This window comes from Cupressus sempervirens, chromosome 7 (assembly GCF_028749045.1).
Source record: "Cupressus sempervirens isolate cs-2001-9-10 chromosome 7, ASM2874904v1, whole genome shotgun sequence".
NCBI classification, from domain to species: Eukaryota; Viridiplantae; Streptophyta; class Pinopsida; order Cupressales; family Cupressaceae; genus Cupressus; species Cupressus sempervirens.
Window position 1 is genome coordinate 778,033,900 of NC_143124.1, and position 11,288 is coordinate 778,045,187.

The window sequence follows — 11,288 nt, forward strand, 5'->3', positions numbered from 1 at the left end:
AGAACTAGAATAATTAATTGAATCAAATATTTCAATGCCTGAAGATGAGGCAGAAAAGGCCACTTCGAAAAGATGAAATAATAAAGCTAGGAAAATCATTGTTGATTTAGTAAAAGATCATATTTTTCCATCCATCTCAAATCTCAAAAAGGCATTCAAGGTATTCAAATTAATTAAGGATACGTTTGAATTAAAAAATTCAAATAGATTGATTACTTTAAAAAATTAACTGATAAATACAAAAATGAATAAAGGAGAGTCAATTTCATCCTACTTTGGAAGAGTTTTCGCAATAAAAAATCATTTATCTTCTATTGGGAAAAAAGTAGAAGATCGAGAACTATCCATAATAACACTTAGAGGATTACCTATATCTTGGGAAGCATTCATCCATGTTGTCAGTAGACATTCAATACTAACTTTTAATCAACTAAAAAATGATTGTGCATTAGAAGAATCAAGACTAATTTATAGAGGGATCATTTCAAATCAAGAGAGGGAAAATCAAGATGTTTTCTCATTCTCTAATAACAAAGGAAAGAAGAGGAAATTCAAAGGAAATAAATATGATAAAAAGAAAGGAAATAATAATTACAAAAGAAATTATTTCTCCAAAGTTCAATGTTGTAAGTGTGAGAAATTTGGGCATAGCTTCAAAAATTATCCAAAAAGGTAAAAAAAATCCTATCTTCCTTAGTCGAAATAAAAAAAGGATGAAAATCTATTATTCTACTTAGCCCTACCAAGTGAGATAAAATATGATGAAAATGTATGGGTAATAGAAAGTGGTGATTCCTGACACATAATAAGTTTGAAACTTTTGGAAATTATCTCACTCAAGGAGTCACCATTGGAGATAAGTCCACCTATCTAGTAAAAGGAATTAGGACCTGTTCTATACAACTAAGAACTAGGGTTACACTAAAATTGAAAGATGTTCTTTTCGTACCAACCATGAAAAGAAATCTAGTATCAATCTCTAGACTTGTTGATGAAGGGTTTCAAGTCACCTTCAATGAAGAAAAAGTATTGTACTAGCCTAAAAATACTAATCTAAAGAATGCTATCACTATAGGGACTAGAAATGGAACCCTATATAAAATATGTAACGTTCAAAAGAAATCCCTAAGTCACAAAGTAATAAATTTTAATGAAGTATGGAATAGAAGGCTATGACATATTGGATTCAGGTCACTTCCAAATGTATAAAAAATCACCACTGGAATACCTAGCTTAAATTCAAAACATATAGGCACTTGTAAAGGATGTGCTCTAGGAAACAATATAAAAAGAACTTTTCCTCCTAGTGAACATAAGTCTAAATCAATTCTAGAACTAGTTCACTCTAATTTATGTGGATCTATGCAAACACTTTCTCCAGGAGGATTCTCTTACTACATAATATTTATTGATGATTTCTCTATGAAAACCTGGATCTATTTCCTAAAGGTCAAGGAATCAAATGAGGTCTTATGAAAATTTAAAGAGTTCAAAGAAATTGTGGAGAATCAAATGTTAATAAGAATTAAAACTCTAAGATCAAATGATGGAGGAGAATATACCTCTAAAAATCTCAAAAATTTTGTACCTCTATTAGGATTAAGAGGGAGTATACAGTACCTTATAATCTTCAATAAATTGGGGTAGAAGAAAAAAAATAGAACCATTGTTGAAGTAGCAAATTCCATGCTTCATGGTCAAAATTTACACTTCTCATTCTGGGCAGAGGCCACCAATACTATCGTATACATTCAAAATAGATACCCACACTCAATCCTAGAAAAAATTACTCTTGAAGAAGTCTTTACAAGAATTAAACCTAATTTAAGTCCTCATAGAGTATTTGGTTGCCCTGTTTACATTCACATACCTAAAGAAAAAAGAGCCAAGTTATAACCATCTGGGAAGAAAAAATATTTGTTGGGTACAGTGAGAACTCCAAAGGGTATAGATTATATGTACCTAGACAAAGATCAATTCAAGTGGGCAGAGATGTCATATTTGACGAAAACACTACTTTAAAACTATCAACAAGTACAAAAGATGAGTCCATCACAAACTTAGATGAAAATCTACAAGCCGAAATTCAAAGGGAGAACATATCAGAAGAGAATGAATCATTACCAGATACAGGAATTAGAGTCATCTTTAATATCAAGATGAGGAAACTATGGGAAAGGAAAATGATAGAAGAAAATAATGTTAAACCAATTGAAATTTCTAGGGAAAGCAAGAAAACCAAAAAAAAATCTTGTTACACTACTCTAGTAACTGAGCTTACTAAATTTGACCCATCAACTATTGAAGAAGCCCTAACTTGTCAAGATTGGAAAGATGTTATGGTTGAAGAATATCAATCCATATTACAAAATCATGTGTGGGATATTATACCTAGAACAAAAGATAAATTAGTTATTTCATCAAAGTGATAATATAAAATCAAATATGCTTCAGATGGTAGCATTGAAAAACATAAAGAAAACTTTGTTGCGCAAGGTTTTTCTTAGAAGGTATTGATTATGAGGAAATTTTTTCTCCGGTTACTCGATACACTTAGGTTATAAAAATTATTGCAATTATAGCATCCAAAGAATGGAAGATACATCAAATGGATGTCAAGACTGCATTCCTAAATGGTGCCATTAATGAAGAATTATATATTGAACAACCTGAAGGTTTTGTTATAAAAGATAAAAATCTATATGTATGTAAACTCAAGAAAGCTCTCTATGGCCTCAAACAAGCACCCCGAGCTTGGTATAAAAGGATAGATAGCTACCTCACCAAACTAGGATACTCAAAGAATGAAGTTGATCCTAACTTATACTTCAAAATTTCTAATGATGGCATGTTAATACTTTTTTTATATGTTGATGAGCTATTGATAACATGTGTTGATCACTTAATTGAATGATGCAAACAAGATCTTATAGTTGAATTTGAAATGAAGGATCTAGGCCTACTATACTATTTTTAGGGTCTATAAATATGTTAAAAGAAAGTTCATATTTTTCTAAATCAAGGGAAGTACACTTAGTACATCTTGACTAGATTTGGAATGATGGACAACAAACCTCTAGAAACTCTGATGGAAACTAATCTACACAAACTAAAAGAAGAAGTTTTAAATTTAGATTCTATTGATCCCACTCTTTATAGATAGATCATTGGATCATTTATGTATCTAGTAAGTACTAGATCTAATATCTACTACAACACAAATTTTTTAAGTCATTTCATGTGTGAACCAAAGGAGATTCATTTGATGGTTGCTGAACATATCTTGAGATATCTACATAACACTATTGATCTTGATTTAAAATAAAAAAATGTTGAGATTAAACTTGTAGCATATATTGATTCTGATTGGGTTGGTTGTTCCATACACCACAAGAGTACTACAGGGTGTTGTTTTAGTCTTGGGTCAGCAATGATATCTTGGATCAGTAGAAAATAACCTATAATTTCTTTGAGTTCCATCGAACTTAAATATATGGAAGCCTCCATGGGAGCTCACAAAGTAGTATGGCTGAGAAAACTATTATTTGAACTCTTTGGAAAATACTAGGTCCCACAATGATTCATTGTGATAATTAGAGTTTCATCAAATTTTTTGCTAATCATGTCTTCCAAAATCGATCAAAGCACATCAAGACTCCTTACCATTATATAAGATAAATGGTCAATAGAAATGTCATCAAGCTGATATATATCAGCACTAATGAGCAAAATGTTTACATTTTCATTAAGCCTCTTGCAAGGGTGAAAATAGAGTACTTTAGAGATAAACTCGATATGACAAATTTGTAAATATATTTGCAAGTTATTCATGAATAAATTAAAATTTAATGTTTACAAACTTGGGTTCTAAAAGATGGTGATATTTTAGGTGTATAAGGTCACTGTTATAAGCTAACAACCTTATCAATAGTTGATCTATCTTCTAACACTAAAAGAGTTGAAGTAAATTATTATCATTGTTCTTCAAGCTGGATTTTTTTGGACACTGTGAAAATCTATTGTTATGGTTCTTTGGGCCGAATTTTGCCAGACACCATAATTTGATTAACCATAGTTAAGTGGTGTTTAAATCTTGTATATATATTTTCAATTCCCTCATTACTAAAGAGGGAGTGTTGAGAATAATAGCTTCATGGAAATTGAAGCAAATATAATATTTGTGATTTTGTATGACTAATGATAAAACTGTATATTGAAGGATATGTGTGTGTGTGTGTGTGTGTGTGTATAGATGTGTGTGTGTATGTGTGTATATATATACACATTCTTACACATTCATATACATACATACATACATACATGCATACATACATACATGTATGTATGTATGTATGTATGTATGTATGTATGTATGTATATCAGTCATCTTAATCAATATTATAATATTGCCAAGTCTCAATCACTTTTATTGGTTCACATGAAGTCTAACCTGTATCAAACTTGTTAAGAATTTAGATAATAATCTTTGTGTCAAGCTTGTTTTTCCTTCCGATAACAATGTTAAATGTATCGAGTATTACATTGAGACTAATCATATTGTTATCATTACAACAAATAGTGGTTATGAATTGATGCAATTATTAAATTATATTAGTTATGTATTGGGGCATGAGTATGTAGGGTCATGACCCTACTTAATCATGTCTCAATGTATATATAACATGCATTTCAGATCTGCTAAGAGATATCAATTAAAATGGAAAAATATCTCAGTCTAAAATCTAAACAATACATATACATATAGAATAAATTAAATCTGAATCAACATTGCAAAAGAAGATATACACATACATTCAAGACTTATTTTTCTAATAAAAAAAGGATATACATAAGAAGAAATACTATAGTGTTAGTCTCCACTAATAATAATCATTAAACTTTACATGTGTCCTAACTCTATGTCTCAAATTTCTAAGTTCTTACCTTTAAATCTAGATTTCTTGGGCGCTCCTTGATATTTGAAGCCAACTAGTTTAGATGCATTATTTATGGCCATAGAAGATAAAGATGATGTCATTTATCTTCACAAAATAGAAATGATAGTATTATTAATGAAGAAAAGCTAAGATGGCCTTAGAAATGCAACTTAGCTGGCAAAAAATTGACAAAAACAAATGAATTTAACAAAGAATCCCTACAAGTGTCTAAAATGCATACATGTGTACCATGCATACATGGTGCACCTACACATGTGTGCAAAGTATGAAATTCATGCTTGGTAGGGCTTGTGAAAAAAAAAAATGAAATAAGGTGCACATGATGTTTACATAGCGTACATGTGTATGTGCGCAACATGTGGACATAGATTTGTTTAAGAGGGCCTCTAGAAATCTCTCTACATAGTGTGCACAATGTGAGGGTGTGTATATGTTCATGTGCACTTGTGTGCACCTTCTTTTTATCTTTAAAAAGGTTTGATTAGGATATGCAATTATTGGAGATGTGGAGTCTTCAAAGGTGTGAAGGTGGGCTTGTGGAGTATTTAGGTGAATAAGTGAATAGAAAGAGAGGGGAGGGGCTTATTTATAGGGGCGACTTGGGAGAGTGTGCACCTCTGAAGGTTCACACATACAAATTTGTACAAGTTTTCCTTTGGGATTTGAGATGAGTGTGCATGTTGCACACTCTACATGGGTGTATATGTGCACATGGTGTGTACCTGCACTTTTTAGAATTTTGATAGCATTTTTTTGCCTTTTTCACTCTCTAACACTTCTTAGACTTTCCTAATTGGACACCTTAAAATGGTTTAAATTTAGATAGAGATCTTGATCCATTAAGGCACCTGACTAGGTACCTTTAAAAGGATCTCACTTTTGAAAAAAGGGAACACTTAGCACTCATTGGATCTAGGTGATGCTCATAGGGGTGAAGCACCAAGACTTCCTGGGAGGTCACCCATCTCAGTACTACTCCAACCTAAGCGTGCTTAACTATGAAGTTTCCTCCATGGTTAAACCCAAAGCTTGCAACCCCATTTGCAAAACCTTCACTGAGTTTTTTTCCTTATGAACCATTCATTAGAAAGCCCCTGAAGCTCATTAATTCATAATTTGATCTAGTATATGGTTTCTTCTCAAATATTTTTCTAAGATAGGTTCATGTCTTCTTCCTTCTTGTGGTATCTCATCAGTCTTGCTTTCTCATCATCTTTAGGTATATCTAGTTGTAGCTTAACATTGTTTATTCGGTGTTCAATTTCCTCTCTCAGACATTGGACTCCTTCTATGTGTGACTCGGCTCCTATAGCCTGATGCTTGGTAGCATAATCATGCTTGATGGATCTTTTCTATTGAACCTCATTAGTGTCTAGCTATTGATGCTCGGAAGCCTCTTTCTTTAGTTTGGGAAATGTACTAAGTTCTCCTTCAAAAAGTAGATAAATTTCTATAATCTTCAAGTTCTTTCTTGCATTCCTCTTCATTCTTTTACGTGAACTCATCAACTCTAACATTTTCACTTTCCATAATTTTGTTAGTATTACAATTCAAACACTTAAATACCTTTCTTGTAGTGGAATATCCTAGGAATATACCTCCATCACTCTTTGCATCAATTTTTCCTTTCCTTACATCTTTCAATATGTAACACTTTCTTCTAAAGACTCTAAAATAATTGGCATTAGGTGCATAGCCATACCAAAGTTCAAAAGGAGTTTTCATTGTACCTTTCTTAACTTGAACTCAATTTAGTGTATAAATAGTAGAACTTATTGCTTCTTTCTAGTACTTTTCTGAAATGTTCTCCATCATTAGTTTTCTTGCATAGTCCTTGATTGATCTATTCCTTCTTTTAGCTATCTCATTTTTTGGTGGAGTCTATGGTGCACTCATTTGTCTCTTGGTTCCTCTGTCATTAGATAATATATTGAGCTCATCTGATATGAATTCACCTTCCCTATCTAATCTCAAGTGCTTCAGACTCTTACCTATTTCCTTTTCAACTCTATCCAAATACCACTTAAACATTTGAAATACATTAGACTTTTATTTTAAAAGAAACGTCATAGTCATCATTCTATAGAAATCATAAACAAATAGAATAAATTACTTGTTACCATAATAGCTTTGCACTTCAACAGGAAAACATAAATCAGTATGAACCGACTCCAAAATATCATCAAAAGAATAGGTCTTTCCCTTGAAATTAGACTTTATCATTTTTCCCATTTGACATTGTTTTTACATCACTTTATCAAGTTTTCTCAATCTTGGTAATCCTCTTACTCTTCTCATCTTACTAATGCTTACCAAATTATCAAAATCCATACTACATAACCTCTTATGCCATAACCAAACATCTTCAAATGGTGCAAATAGACAAGTATCTTCATATAGGTCTAGATATAACAAGTTACCTCTTATTTTCTCTCCACTTCCAATTAATTGAATAGTAACATCATAAATTTTTGCCTTCCTATTTTGAAATTCAACTCGATAGCTTGAATAGTTCAATTTTGCTACACTCGAGAAGTTATATGTTAAACCATCAACCTAATATGCATTATCACATCCGATCTTATCATTCAATGTTATTGATCCTTTACCTTTCACATAACATGGTGCATCATTTCCAAATTTAACACTTCTCCCATTATAATATTCTAGCTTTTTGAACTTACTTGTACCTCCATTCATATGATGTGAACAACTAGTATCAATTATCCATTTTTAATTATTATTTACATGTGAAACTAAAATAGTTTTTGATCTTCATCATATTCATCTTTTATTGCAACAAAAATAACTTCTTCATCATTTTCATCAGAATCACTACTGAAACCATCTTCTTCAACAATGCAATAGGATTTCTTACCTTTTCCTTTGTAGTCTTTGTTACCTCAGTTGTCTCTATTTTCTCTCCTTCCTTGTTACTTTTTTTCTTTCCTTTCTTCCTTCTCATCTCTGTTAGGACATCTTGCATTAATATGACTATTTTTTTTACATGTAAAATAGATAATAGGAAGTTTTCCTTTGTATTTTCCTTTTCCTCTCTATAGACTTCTTTCCAATAATGTTTCATGATTATCAAGATCCTCATCTAATTCAATATCATTATCCACATACTTACTCTTTTTATTTCTTTTAGATCCATCAAGGGTTAGTTGAGACTTGAAAGTACACTCAATAGTAGAAGGTGTATAGTTATCAAAATTTGACAATTCAAATATTGTGAGTCTACCAATTAGACTATCCAAGGTTAGATAATTACTAGGTATGCATCTCAATTCTTGAATTAAAGATACTCTATTTGCATAGATAGGAAGTAAATTCCTCAATACCTTTTTATCATAATCTCATTAGATAAGTCTTCTCTAGCTCCTCCAATTGTATTCATGACCTCCTTGATTCAACCACAATATTGTGCAACAGTCTCTCCTTCTTTCATTCTTGTTTCATCAAACTTGCCTCTCAAACTTTATTTTTTAGCCCTTAACACATTTTTGTCTCCTCCTTGGATTAGTGTCAACTTATCCTAAATTTTCTTTGCAGTAGTGAAATCCTTTACATCATAAAATTCAACATAACACAAGGAACAGGTCACTTCTATCATCATTTGATTATGCTCATTCTTCTTCTTTATTTGTTCAATAGTCATAGGTCTAGTACTTCAATATATTTATTTTCTAGGTAGTATAGTGCAGAATCTCCAACTCCTAGTAGATGAAATGTCATCAATCATTTTCATGCTCATGAGAAGTTCTCTTTGTTTAGCTTAGGTACCTCTCTCGTGTATATATAGATCTTTATCTTTAAGTCCCTTAAAACTTTCCTCACAAGCACCAATATTCTAATACCAATTGTTAGAATATTCAGAATAACTAAAAGGAGGAGGATCAATTATCCTAAAGTTCAGATGTACCAATCCAACTTTTAACAAATTCAAACAACTTATTCAACCTTGTACTATCACTTAGCCAATATAGAAACTTATCAATAATTTAACTTATTAATTCATCATTAGCTCTTTATTCAGTATATGTCAACTAATAGAAATAAACAATAGTAAATAAATTACATCTCAAAACAACATTCACACATATATGACACAAGGATTTAACATGGAAACCCAATTTGGGAAAAACCACCAAGTAACATGCTACCACTTTTCACTCTTTTGAAGTGATCTTGGTTAAGAGCCAACCCTATTTAAGGTTACAAAAAACATTGTTACGTGTGGCCTTTTTAAAGGATTTAATCACCCTATTAGGAATGACATGGTTAGAGAACTTTGGATCATTCCATTACAATGTCACCTTAATTAAAGGATTTACAAATGATTGTTAGGTCAACCTTGATTAAAGGATTTTATTACCATAATGGTTAGAAAGTAACAACTAGGGTTGATTTTTCAAGATACAATTCACTTTGTAAATTTAGATCTCCATTTGGCTCAATTACTAGTTCATTAACTTGACTTCATTGCACTCTTAATCTCTAATCTTCTTGGCAATGCTTCAAGCAATTACATTTCATGAATCTTCACACTTTTCCTCTGCTACTATGTTCTTCACAAGTTCTCCACAAATTCATCAATCAATCAACAAACCAACCTTGAAAAACATCCCTCATGCCTCCTTAAATAGGTATCTTTGATCTTGTGTTGCTTATACATCACTAGAGATCATAGGGTTTGATTAGATTCATTGAATTTATCCATCATTTTATCATTCTTCTCCTTTCTTGAAATTTCTAGAAGCTAATCTTTAAATCCTTTCCTTTGATCACTTAACAAACTCAATTCATGCATTAAATACACCATCTCATCAATCCTTATCATCCACACAGTTTGACCAATCCAAAAATTTAACTATGTCGGCCTTAAAACTTGATTATTCATAAAGTATTAAAATATTGATACTCAGTCATTACAATGTTCTTTTGTTTGGTACTCATCACTGGGTAGCTTGATCTCTATTGTTATGTCTCACTCATCTTACATTGGCTCGCTCAATCTTCACTATGCTCGGTCACTACTACATTTTCTTCTTCATCTTTCTCGACCATAACTAATAGTTAGCTAATAGTATTCTCTTGGCTATCTCTTAAGTTCCTTAATCTTCTACTTTATTGACCTAGTAAAACCATCACTCATTCAAGCTTACTATTTTATTCAACATTGTTTCTACTCTTCTATTCATCGTCTCAATTGTCTTCTCCACTTCATATAATGATTAAACAACACATTATCTTGTTAATGACTAACTAATCAAATGCCCATTGTAATTATAACATACTTTCTCCTCTATACTCAAAAAATTCACTAGTTCATCTAGCTAACTCTCTTTTCAAATCCTCTTCATCAATTAGCAGATATGACACTCTCCACTGTTAGAAAATGTCTCACCAGTAAGGCTTGATAGCAATGACAACATAACAATTATTCCAGTTGTAGTTTCCAACATATTATTATACTTGTAGTAGGCTAATACTATTGCATTCACTTTTGCAATTTTAGTGAATTAGTTTATAATCTATAAACTAATCACAATGAATTTTTTTTATAAATTAAATATGTTTAAAGTGTATACATTAATTTATTAGTATAATTTATTATTTAGCTATTTTTTTCAAGGATGGTTGGTTCATTTAATTTGGTCTTATATGATCCCTTTTTCGAAGGTCTCCCCATATTGATTTATTTTTAACTATATTTTCAGCTAATTATTATGTTTTATTAGTATTTATGAAATCATTTAAGTTATAATTTCACTCTTAATGGTATCATGAGAAATAATAATTTTACAATCAACAAGATTCAATCTAGTGGATTCATTATAGAAATCTCTCAATTCCATTGAAAGATCAAAGACCCTTCAACAAAATTAATTGTTACTTTTGACAACTGTCACCAAGTGTTACAATATTAAGTCTAGAAACTATATTACAAAACTAATAATTTACTTATTTCTAGTATTTATGTTGTTTAAATTAAAAGAAAACATGTAATTTAATACTAAAAAAATATTATTAATCTTTATTGAGATATCTCTTTGGCATCTGAGATATTTTTTAATCTAAGAATCTATATTATTTTAAGGTTTATAACTTTATTTCCTTTTAGATTGAATATGATATTGATTTATTTTTCATTATATTTTATCTTATTATTATTTAATATTTTTGTCCTTTGATAAAACATTTTAAAATTTACTCATAACTAATTTTATCTATTTTTCCATTTTTATTTAAGATGTCGTCATTTCAAAAAAAAAAAATTTAACTAACTTTCAATATATACTTTATTTATTTATTGATCCAGTTGCA